Consider the following 8,858-nt stretch of genomic DNA (forward strand, 5'->3'; position numbering starts at 1 on the left):
CAATGGCCCGATGCTGGCCCGTTGGGCTCTGGTTGATGATTGACAGCTGCCACAGACACTGCCAAGGGCCTGTCACATGCCATTTCACGTAATCCTTGGGGTCCCTGTTTATACTGCACGTAGAACACCCTTCTAGGCATTCCATGGATGAGAAAACAGGTAGGTGTCTTGCCCGAGGCCACACAGTGGCAGGTGACAGCACTAGGTCCCCTGAAGACAGGGACCCATGGAGAATCCAACCACACGACTCTTTGGAGAACAGCAGGTCTGATTAGATTTTGTCTCGTTCATGAACCAATAAACAGACAAGACATGTAGCTTTTGAAAAGCCTGCAACAAAGACAAGGTGGGCATAAGCTCCATGGCAGTGAAAAGAGCAACTTTAGGACCGCACCTCCTCTGTACCGCAGGTGACAATCAAGAGGCAACCAAAAAGTAACGCAGATGAGCCAGAGCCACAGACTGAGCCGAAAACACCATGGGAGAACAGAAAATTAGGAAGACAATGTTCAGAGTCAATAAGAAGATGGCTTTAGGGAGGGAGGCTGACAGTAAAGCCTAGTTTTATCACCTGTGGATAATAGCTCTTTCTGAAAAAGACCCCACAGCAACGAAACAGAAAGGTACATGTGAAGGAAACCGTCCTGGCTGAAGAGAGATTGGCTTCTGGCCATCACAAGACTCCTTGAATACCAGGCAAAACGACGTGAAGAGTGTCCAGCCCTAGCTGCGTCTGATTAAGAATGATGTTTTCAAGGAAAAAGAAAATTCTACCTGCATCCAAACAGGAAAAACAAACAGGTTACCAGAAAGGATGGAAAGCCATGCTAGTCTCGGACAGCTCTGCTGTATATTTAGTTTTCAGAATATACAGCCGACACATCCCTCTGAGAGGAGAAGGTCGTGGTCAAAGGGAGGAGACCTAGGCAGAGGAGACCTCAGGCGGAGGAGACCTCAGGCGGAGGACACGCGCTCATCATGCTGAGAGACAGCTGCCACTTATCAATATCCCAAATCACAGAGAACCTGCAACACTGGCATGTTCCAATGGAAGCAGAAACAAAACAGGCACGTCTACTATTGGGTCTTTTTAAACAAGTTCTAACTAATTCAACGAAAAAATGCAAGTGCTACTTTTGGGAAGAGGGAGACCAAAGATGAAGAATAGGCGACTTCCATGCCGAGAAGGACCCACGATCTATAAACAACCTCATCAGCAGGGAGGCTATGGGCACCCTGGCCAGGGCACCTCGTCCACTATGGCTGCGCTGGCCAGGCGCCAGCCTCAACTTCTAACCTGGCCCCTGCCTCACCCAGCCCTGGCTGCAGTCCACCGGGCCACCAGCGAGACCCCCTCTCCCCAGGCTCAGGACAAGGCCTTCTGGCGGCCTCCTGTCACCTCCTGCTGGGACGGGCCCTCCAGCCAGACACTGCTCCTCAGGCACGTGGTACTGCTGCTCCCTGGTGCCCACAGCGCCTCATGTGCAAACAGCACGATCTTGCCCCTGCCATCTGCACATCCCCGCCGGCTTACTCTCCTCCACGGCACTGACACCACCAGGTTCCACAGATGTGTTGCAGCTTTGAGTGGTTCCTGCTGTACCCACACGCCTGGCACCTGCTGTTGAAGGCACAGAAACCGGGACATCTGCACTAGGGGCACTCTGCACCCATTAAAAACAGGGAGGCCAGACAGTGATGTGGGAAGCTGCCAGGACATGAGCGAGCAGGCCCCTTTCGCAGGGCTCACACTGGAATGTGCCGGCACCGTTCTACACACTGTCTTCCATCGACTAACTCGCTCTTGCTGTGTGCAGCGCTGAGGGCTGGCGTTACGGCAGAGAACAGGACAGACACGCTTCCTGCCCTCGTGGAGCTTCCATTCCCCTAGGAAAACACCATCGCCTAAGGGAATTGCACAGTAAGAGATTCATGCTACGTGCTAAGGAGAAGGGAGCAGAGCAGGCCTGGGGAGGAGTGTGGGAGGGGGGCCATGTGACGTTTTAGGGAGCGTGGCCAGGGAAGGCCCATGCGTAGGTGACAGGTGATAGTTGACCTCAAACCCGCAGCCCTGTCCGTGGTGCTGATTCAGAACTCCTCCGCCTCACTCTCCCCAGCCTGGCAGCCACTTGCTCCTCTCCAGCTGCTGCTGGGCACACACGCACGTGGTACTCCTGTCTTCACACCTGAGGTCACCAGGATTCTCTGGCTCTGCCAGCCATGTGTGGCCTTGGATGAAGTGCCACACCATGGGGTGGGCCCTTGCTTCCCCAACTTCTGCCAAAGGGCCTGGTGAGGCAACTGGACCGGAGGGAGATCATAATCCCTGGGAGTAACTGGCCACGGGGGACAGGAGACAGGAAAGGGCCAGAGGGTAAGTCCCCCTTCCAGCCCTCCCTCGAATGGACTGTTCTGAGCTTTTCTTTCGGTCCTTCCTTCCTTTTTTTTTTTTTTTTTTTTTGGTAGTCTTTCTGATGAGGTCTCAAGGGGCCAAGCGACCTGCTGGGTGTCTGAAGCAGGGCATCATCATTAGGATGTCGTCTTGTGCGTGCGTCCCAGCCTTCTCATTCTCATTTCCCTTTCACTTTCCCCTCATTCCTTTCTCATTCCCCTCCCTCTAACTCTTGCTGCTGGGGATTGCCCCCCCCCCCAGTAAAGTGTAAGCCTCTGCCCAGACTCTGCCTTTAAAAGAACCCAAATTAAGACAGACTGAGCCAAGTGAGAGTGGGCCACGTGCATGCTGGAGGAAGAATAGTCTAGGCAGGGACAGCAAGTGCAAAGGCCCTGAGGCAGGGAGTTTGAAGAAGATGGACGAGTCTGGAACAGAGAGGGCAAGGCAAGGTAGGAGGGTGACATGAAGTCAGGCCAGATCTGCACCTCACAGGGGCAGAGCCAAGACTCTGGTTTTATTCTGGGTGAGTCGGGGAACTGCTGGAGGGTTCTGTGCAAGGTTTGACTCACATTTTAAAGGGCTTGCAGAGTGGGGCAAGGTGGAAGCCATACCTCTTGGGGGACTCTTGCTATGGTTCAGTAGAGTTGCCAGGGGGCTGCCCATCGTGCCGAGGGCATTCTCTCATTCCCGCCCCCTCACCTGCCTGAACACTACCCATGTCCCCCTACAACCCTCCCCAGAGAAGCAGCTGGTCCTTTCTGCTGAGTGAATGATGAGGGCTGAGTGCTCACGTGAGCAGTCACTGGATGGCAGGGGCATCAGTGGGGCCCTCGGCAAGTCCCCAAGCCGCCCGGGCCTTGTTTCTTCGTCTGTCAGGTGAGGCACCAGCAGCGCCTGCTTCCTATTGGCTGCTGGGAGGGAGAGATGACGCAGCCCGTGCAAGGTGACGAATGCAGTCGGGTCCAACACAGAATACCTTTTATCATCACTGCCAATTGCTGCAAGAACACAGCACAGTAACAGAAGTCTTTGTTTTGTGTTGCTTTGAAGGAGATATTTCATTGCCAAGAGAGCTATCGCTGGCTTGTATTTAAGGACTAGGAGCGCAGCTGGCCCCCCAGCCTAGGAAGGAGGCTTTGCCTCCCTGCTTGCCCAAGGGCTTCGCTTAGCCCCTCACAGGAGCTCCCGGCTTTCACCGCCCCAGCCCCTGGGAGCCTGTCTGAGTGGGATTCATGGAGCAGGAGTCACAGGATTACCTTAGGTGGAAGAGAATCTTTTTGCAAAGAGGGTTGGGCAAGCATGGCAGAAGTGTGAAACGAAAAGCAAACTAAATCACCCAAAACTTCATCATTCCAGAAAATGCACTGCTCAGCACTGACAACTCTAATGGACTGACCTCATATTTTCTAGTTGGCAAAACCAACGTGCCTGTCAAAGCAGACTTTGCCTCCTGCTTTCCACAAATGTTTACAGAACATCTGCTTCTGCCAGCACTGCCAGGCCCTGGTGAGCCCCCGGGAAATCTGGGTTTCGATCCCTGGGGGGGGCGGTGCTCATAGCCTAGGGCAGCAGGGGCCCTGGGAAGGAAAGGACAGTGGGCTGAAAGGGGCTGCCAGGGAAGCCGGGGCACACCTCTGGGCATGAGCTGGTACGCCGGTCCCGGGAGGCCCCGCTGCTGCCCCCTCAGTGTCGGCACATGCCTGTGTCCCCAGAGAATGGTCAGACAGAAGGAAAGGAGCTAAGTTTGGGTCCTGCCTCTGGTCATCTGACCACACCTTTGGTAGCAAGGACTGCCTCCACCAGACAGAGAACGTTTAGAAAGTGCAGTCCGCGATGAGGTCATAGTCTGGGACGGGCTTCACAATAATATGGGAGGGGGAGGAAATGGGGGCGAATGGAGAGGGGCCCGGAGCTGACCCTCGTGATGCTGGCCCATGGGTTCACGGGGATTCATTACACTATCCTCTCTCCTTTGACCTATATTCAGAGTTTCCATAACGTATAGTAAAAAGGAGGGGGGGTGGAGCATAGCCTGAGCCCCAGTGCCACCCTCCACTGCCAGCAGCAGGACTGGTAAAGCCTTCTCTTATTCAGTACCTTTGAGCCTACCAGGGAAGCACATTTCTCTCTGGAAGTCAGAAATCAGAGTATGGTTCAATCACTTAAAACGATTGAGTTTTTTTTGAAACTGACGTATACTGTAAATTACATGTAGAAAAGTCCCACATCGTAAGGTCGAGGCTTGATGCGTGTCTACAAACGGAGCACCCACGCCCCCAGCACCGGGCTCCGGAGGCGGAGAGCTGTCAGCGTCCCGGAGGCGCCTGGTGGCCCTCCCAGCTGCCACCACCTCCGTCACCACTGTCTGACTGCTCACTGCCTGGTTAATTCCGCCTGCCTTTGCACTTTATGTAACAGATCTCATTGCCTGTCCTCGGCGTCCACAAGCCGGCGGGATTTTACAACCCCAGATATTATAGCTCGTTGGCTTCTTCCCGGTAGGAGCCAAGTCCCCAAGGCCAGCCTGCTGTAATCTGGAGAAAATGTTTGTCCTGCTAAATAAACACTGTGCTCTCCATGGCAACTGGGTAACTGAGGAAAATGTGACCGTGGCTGTCCAAATATGGAAGGAAGGCGGCTGGGGAGAGGCATGTCTCAGCCTCACTAAGACCCCTTCCCATACTCTCAGCGCTGCCTTTTAACACCCCAGCTATGCAGCCGCACAGATTTAAAACAGTAATGCAAAAACGCTGGCTTCCTGGCTTCAGAGTTCAGGTCATGAGCTACTCCGGGTGCCTGTGAACCCCGAGCTGTTCTTACCCGCTCGTCACCCCAGGCAGAGCGCTAGGAACCTTCAAGGCCTGCAAGAGCTGGAGCCCACTCCGCCTGCAGAATCGCCAGCAGCCATGACCCCCACCGTGACCGGTGACTGCTCACCTGCTCACTTACTGCTGGTTTGTTCTAGACTTGGAAATACAGTAACAAACTCATTACAGATGTGCACATGAGCATAAAGAGTTGACAGAGGCCCCTGTCCGCACCTTCATGTCCCCTGAGGGTCCGGAGGGGCCAGCTTTCCACAGGGAGGGGCACAGAGCGTATGCATAGCTTTGGGGTTACGTGTTTCTAGTCAGTGTTGCTGAAGACAATAGTTTTCACCGTCACTCTTTCTTTTGACTAACTGCTCAGAGGTCCTGCCAGACACTCAGTGACCGGACAAAGTCTGGTTTTTGGCAGCCCAGGGCAGTTACATCATCATTTAAAAAAAGAGGCGTGCCCACCAGAATTCTTCTGCAAGTTAAGTGCGTGCATGAGCAATAGTACAAATGAAAGGAACCTTTCCTATTTCTTTCTAAGCAGGCAGACGTGCCTCACCGGGTAACCTTATGTGGAATTAAAACAGACCTGGATGATTGTTTAATCTGAGCCCGTCCGCACAGATGAGGAAACTGAGGCCCAGAGGGGGCGCTGGCGGCAGGGCTCCCCATCCCCACTCAGCACCCAACCTCCACAGAAAGCCAGGGCTGTTAGCTCGGCACCAGTCACACTCAGACAACAGCGATTGACAACTGTGAACACCCACGGCACCAACCCTGGGATGGCATATCACGGAGCTTCCACTTAAAAATAAGCAGTCCTTCTGTCCATCTTACTCATGCGCCTTATAAAAAGTGATCAACCTTGTATTTAAATCTCAGTTACCATCTAAAGTCTTCAGGTCAAATCCTGTTCCCTTCTCAGCCAAACCCTGCCTGGGACCAGAAGCCCTGGGTGGCTGTCAGGGGAGGCACCTGCCCTTTGCAGTCAGGGAGAAGCCAGTGGCCCTGCCGTGTGGGATGGGGGAGGTGGGGGAGGTATCCTGGGGGCTCTGCCATGGAGCCAGGGTTCTTCACGTTGGGGGGACCCGAGGCCCCTGCCCCAGACTCCAGCCCACTCAGGATTCAGCCCCCGAAGTCAGGCTTCACAGAACCGCAGAAGCTCATCCTGACCCAGACCGAGAGCCTCAGGACGACGGAAAGGCCCTGCAGACAACCTGAGCCCGGGGCAGGTCCTGCCGTGAGGTGTGCCCAGCAGGTGTCCGGGCCTCAGTTTCCTCTCTGCCAAGTCAAGGGGTTTCCCTGGATGATTTCCAGGGTACTTTCTGGCTCCATTGCTCTGTAAGTATGAATCAGCTTCCCAAACTGGTTTCTTTTGTGTGGGTGATAGAAACCATGGCAACCGAGTTGTCATCCCTCACCCTGGCCTTCCTGGAGGGTTTATGCCACCCGCCCCCTGGTCCATGTCCCAGGCTCGGCAGCCAAGGGACACCAGGGGACGTCCCAGAAGGAAGGTGTGATTGCTGTACCACCAAGTGGGGCTGCCCTTTCTCCCCTACCTAGGGAGACAGAGTAAGCACAGGAGCTGCAAGGTGGGCGCAGGGGAGAACGGCGCAGGGGCCGCCTGTCCACAGGGTTCCTTCCCGGGCTCTCGTCTCTGCTCAGGCCTCCAGGGGACCCAGGGACTATCCCTCCTAGCCCGGCGCCCACCAGTGGCCCTGCCCCCGCTGGACACTTGGCTCGCTGGCCTCAGAGCAGGAAGCCAGTTCCCCAAGGGGCCTTCCCTCCATGTTCCAGGGACAGCTGCACTGACCCTTGGCTGCCTTGGCCTTCCCCTGTGCTCACCCCTTCGGGGGAGGGAGGGGTCACTTGTTAAAAATCGGCTAGAGAAGGACAGTGTGGCGTGGGAGTCACTGAGTAGCGCTGTGACCATAATCAAGTTGCCTGACCTTTCCAAACCTCAGTTTCTTCATCTGCAAAATGGGGATAACAGGGCCCATCCCCAGGCGGGTTCCAAGCCGAGGAGAAGGAGTCAAATGGCCCGGCCCGGCTCTCGGGTCGCGCCTCACTCGCCTGGAGGAGCCGCCGCCGTCGCCCGGAGCCCGCCCGCCGGGACGCAGACCCGCCCGCCGGAGGCCCGAGCCGGCCGGGCAGTTACGTAACCAGCAAGCCGGGCGGCCACCCTGCTGTCCACGCCTCAGCGGGCGCGTGCGGCCCGCCGCGCACTCACCGCGGAGCCGCGTCCTCCCTCGTCTGTCCGCCGGTCCGTCCGCGCGTCTGTCCGCCGACGCCGCGCCGGTTGCAGCAGCCGCCCGAGCAGCGCGTAGTCCGCCGCGCCGCTCGCCTCTGCCGCTGCCGCCGACTCGCCGCTGTCACATAGTGGAAAACGTGACCGCGCGCGACGTGCCCGCCCTCGGCGCCCTCCATTGGCCGCCGTGCCTCCTTATTTGCATGCCGGCGGGCGCGGCCTGCGAACGCCGTGCGTCCATTGGCTGCAGTGCCCGTCGCTCTCTTTACATAAGACGCACATGGAACTCCATGTTCACCGCGTCGGTTCCTCAATGAAGACGCGGCGCGCTCGTGCCCCCCTCCTCGTCTTCCCGAGTGGTTCCTTCCACTTCCGGCCTCGGCGCTTTCCATTCAAGACAGCTCGCGTCCTCCGGCTCCGGGAGCGCGGAGTGGCGCGTACCACCGCTGGGCGGGGGAGCAGCGCGGGCCCGGGATCAGCCCCTGTGCACCTGGGTCTGGCCCGCCCCGCGGACGAACCCCTGCCGAAGCCCGGCCCCGGGAGGCTGCCGCCATCGGCGACAGGCCAGAGGCGCGACCCCGGCGGCCACGGCCGCGGGAAACTCCCCGCGGGCATCTCTCATTCACGCGTTCACGTTCATTCATTTACTCTCATCCATTCACCCGGAGGCCCTGAAGCCGCGTGGGAGACGGAGACCCGCGGCCCTGTAGGAGTTCCCGGTACACCCCACCCAGGCGACCAGGGTTGACACTTGTGCCACATCTGCCGGGATGGTCAGCTTCCAAGCGGCCTCTATTATTTGTGAGACCATGTGTCCCAATTTTTGGTTGAGGAAATAGGTTAATTTTTACTATGGGAGGTACAAAAGAAATAAACGATGTTGTCCCTGCCCCCAACCACGTCATCAGGGAGGAAGGACGGTTCTGTGAAAAGGGAACCTAAGAAAAGACTGAATCGGGCATGGTGGAGCATGCACGGACCTGGCGGGAGCTATCCCCAGAGGCTTCCTGTCGGAGGCAGCACTTGGAAAGCGGGAAAGCTGAGCCACGGCAGGGCCTGCAGCGCAGCGCTGGGCCCTGGAGAACCTTGGCTGAGCCGTTTGTTCTTCCAGTAAGCGTTGTGTGGTGCGCGTGAGACCCAGCCGGTGTCTAGAGTCGGGAGAGAAGCCCTGTGGAGGGCCGAGACGTGCCTGTGGGACCTCAGACCGCGCGCAGGCCCCACGGCAGCTCGGCTCCGGCAGGTTCTGGAACACAGGGTCCGATGGGGGAGGCCGGGCTGGCAGCGCTCTGCAGGGCGGAGGGGGCACTTGCCGTCCAAGGAGCAGGGACCTGGAGCATCTCCCTCCGTGGTCCTGTTCTTCTGCTGGGACTCTCCTGGAGACCAGGGCTGGGAGGAAAGGAAC

At 57.2% G+C, this 8,858-nt stretch overlaps 1 protein-coding gene across 2 annotated transcripts in view; it reads right to left on the reverse strand.

Moving 5' to 3' along the window:
- Positions 1 to 7,605, reverse strand: part of PER2 (period circadian regulator 2) — a 38,243-nt gene extending 30,638 nt beyond the window's left edge. For both annotated transcript variants that reach the window (XM_081050574.1, XM_081050573.1), the window contains exon 1: positions 7,439 to 7,605. The gene's annotated coding sequence lies outside the window, so the exon portion shown is untranslated. The remainder of the gene's footprint in view (positions 1 to 7,438) is intronic.
- Between the last annotated feature and the right edge of the window lie 1,253 nt (positions 7,606 to 8,858).

The sequence above is a fragment of the Rhinolophus hipposideros genome (genome assembly GCF_964194185.1).
Source record: "Rhinolophus hipposideros genome assembly, chromosome: 6".
Taxonomy (NCBI): Eukaryota; Metazoa; Chordata; class Mammalia; order Chiroptera; family Rhinolophidae; genus Rhinolophus; species Rhinolophus hipposideros.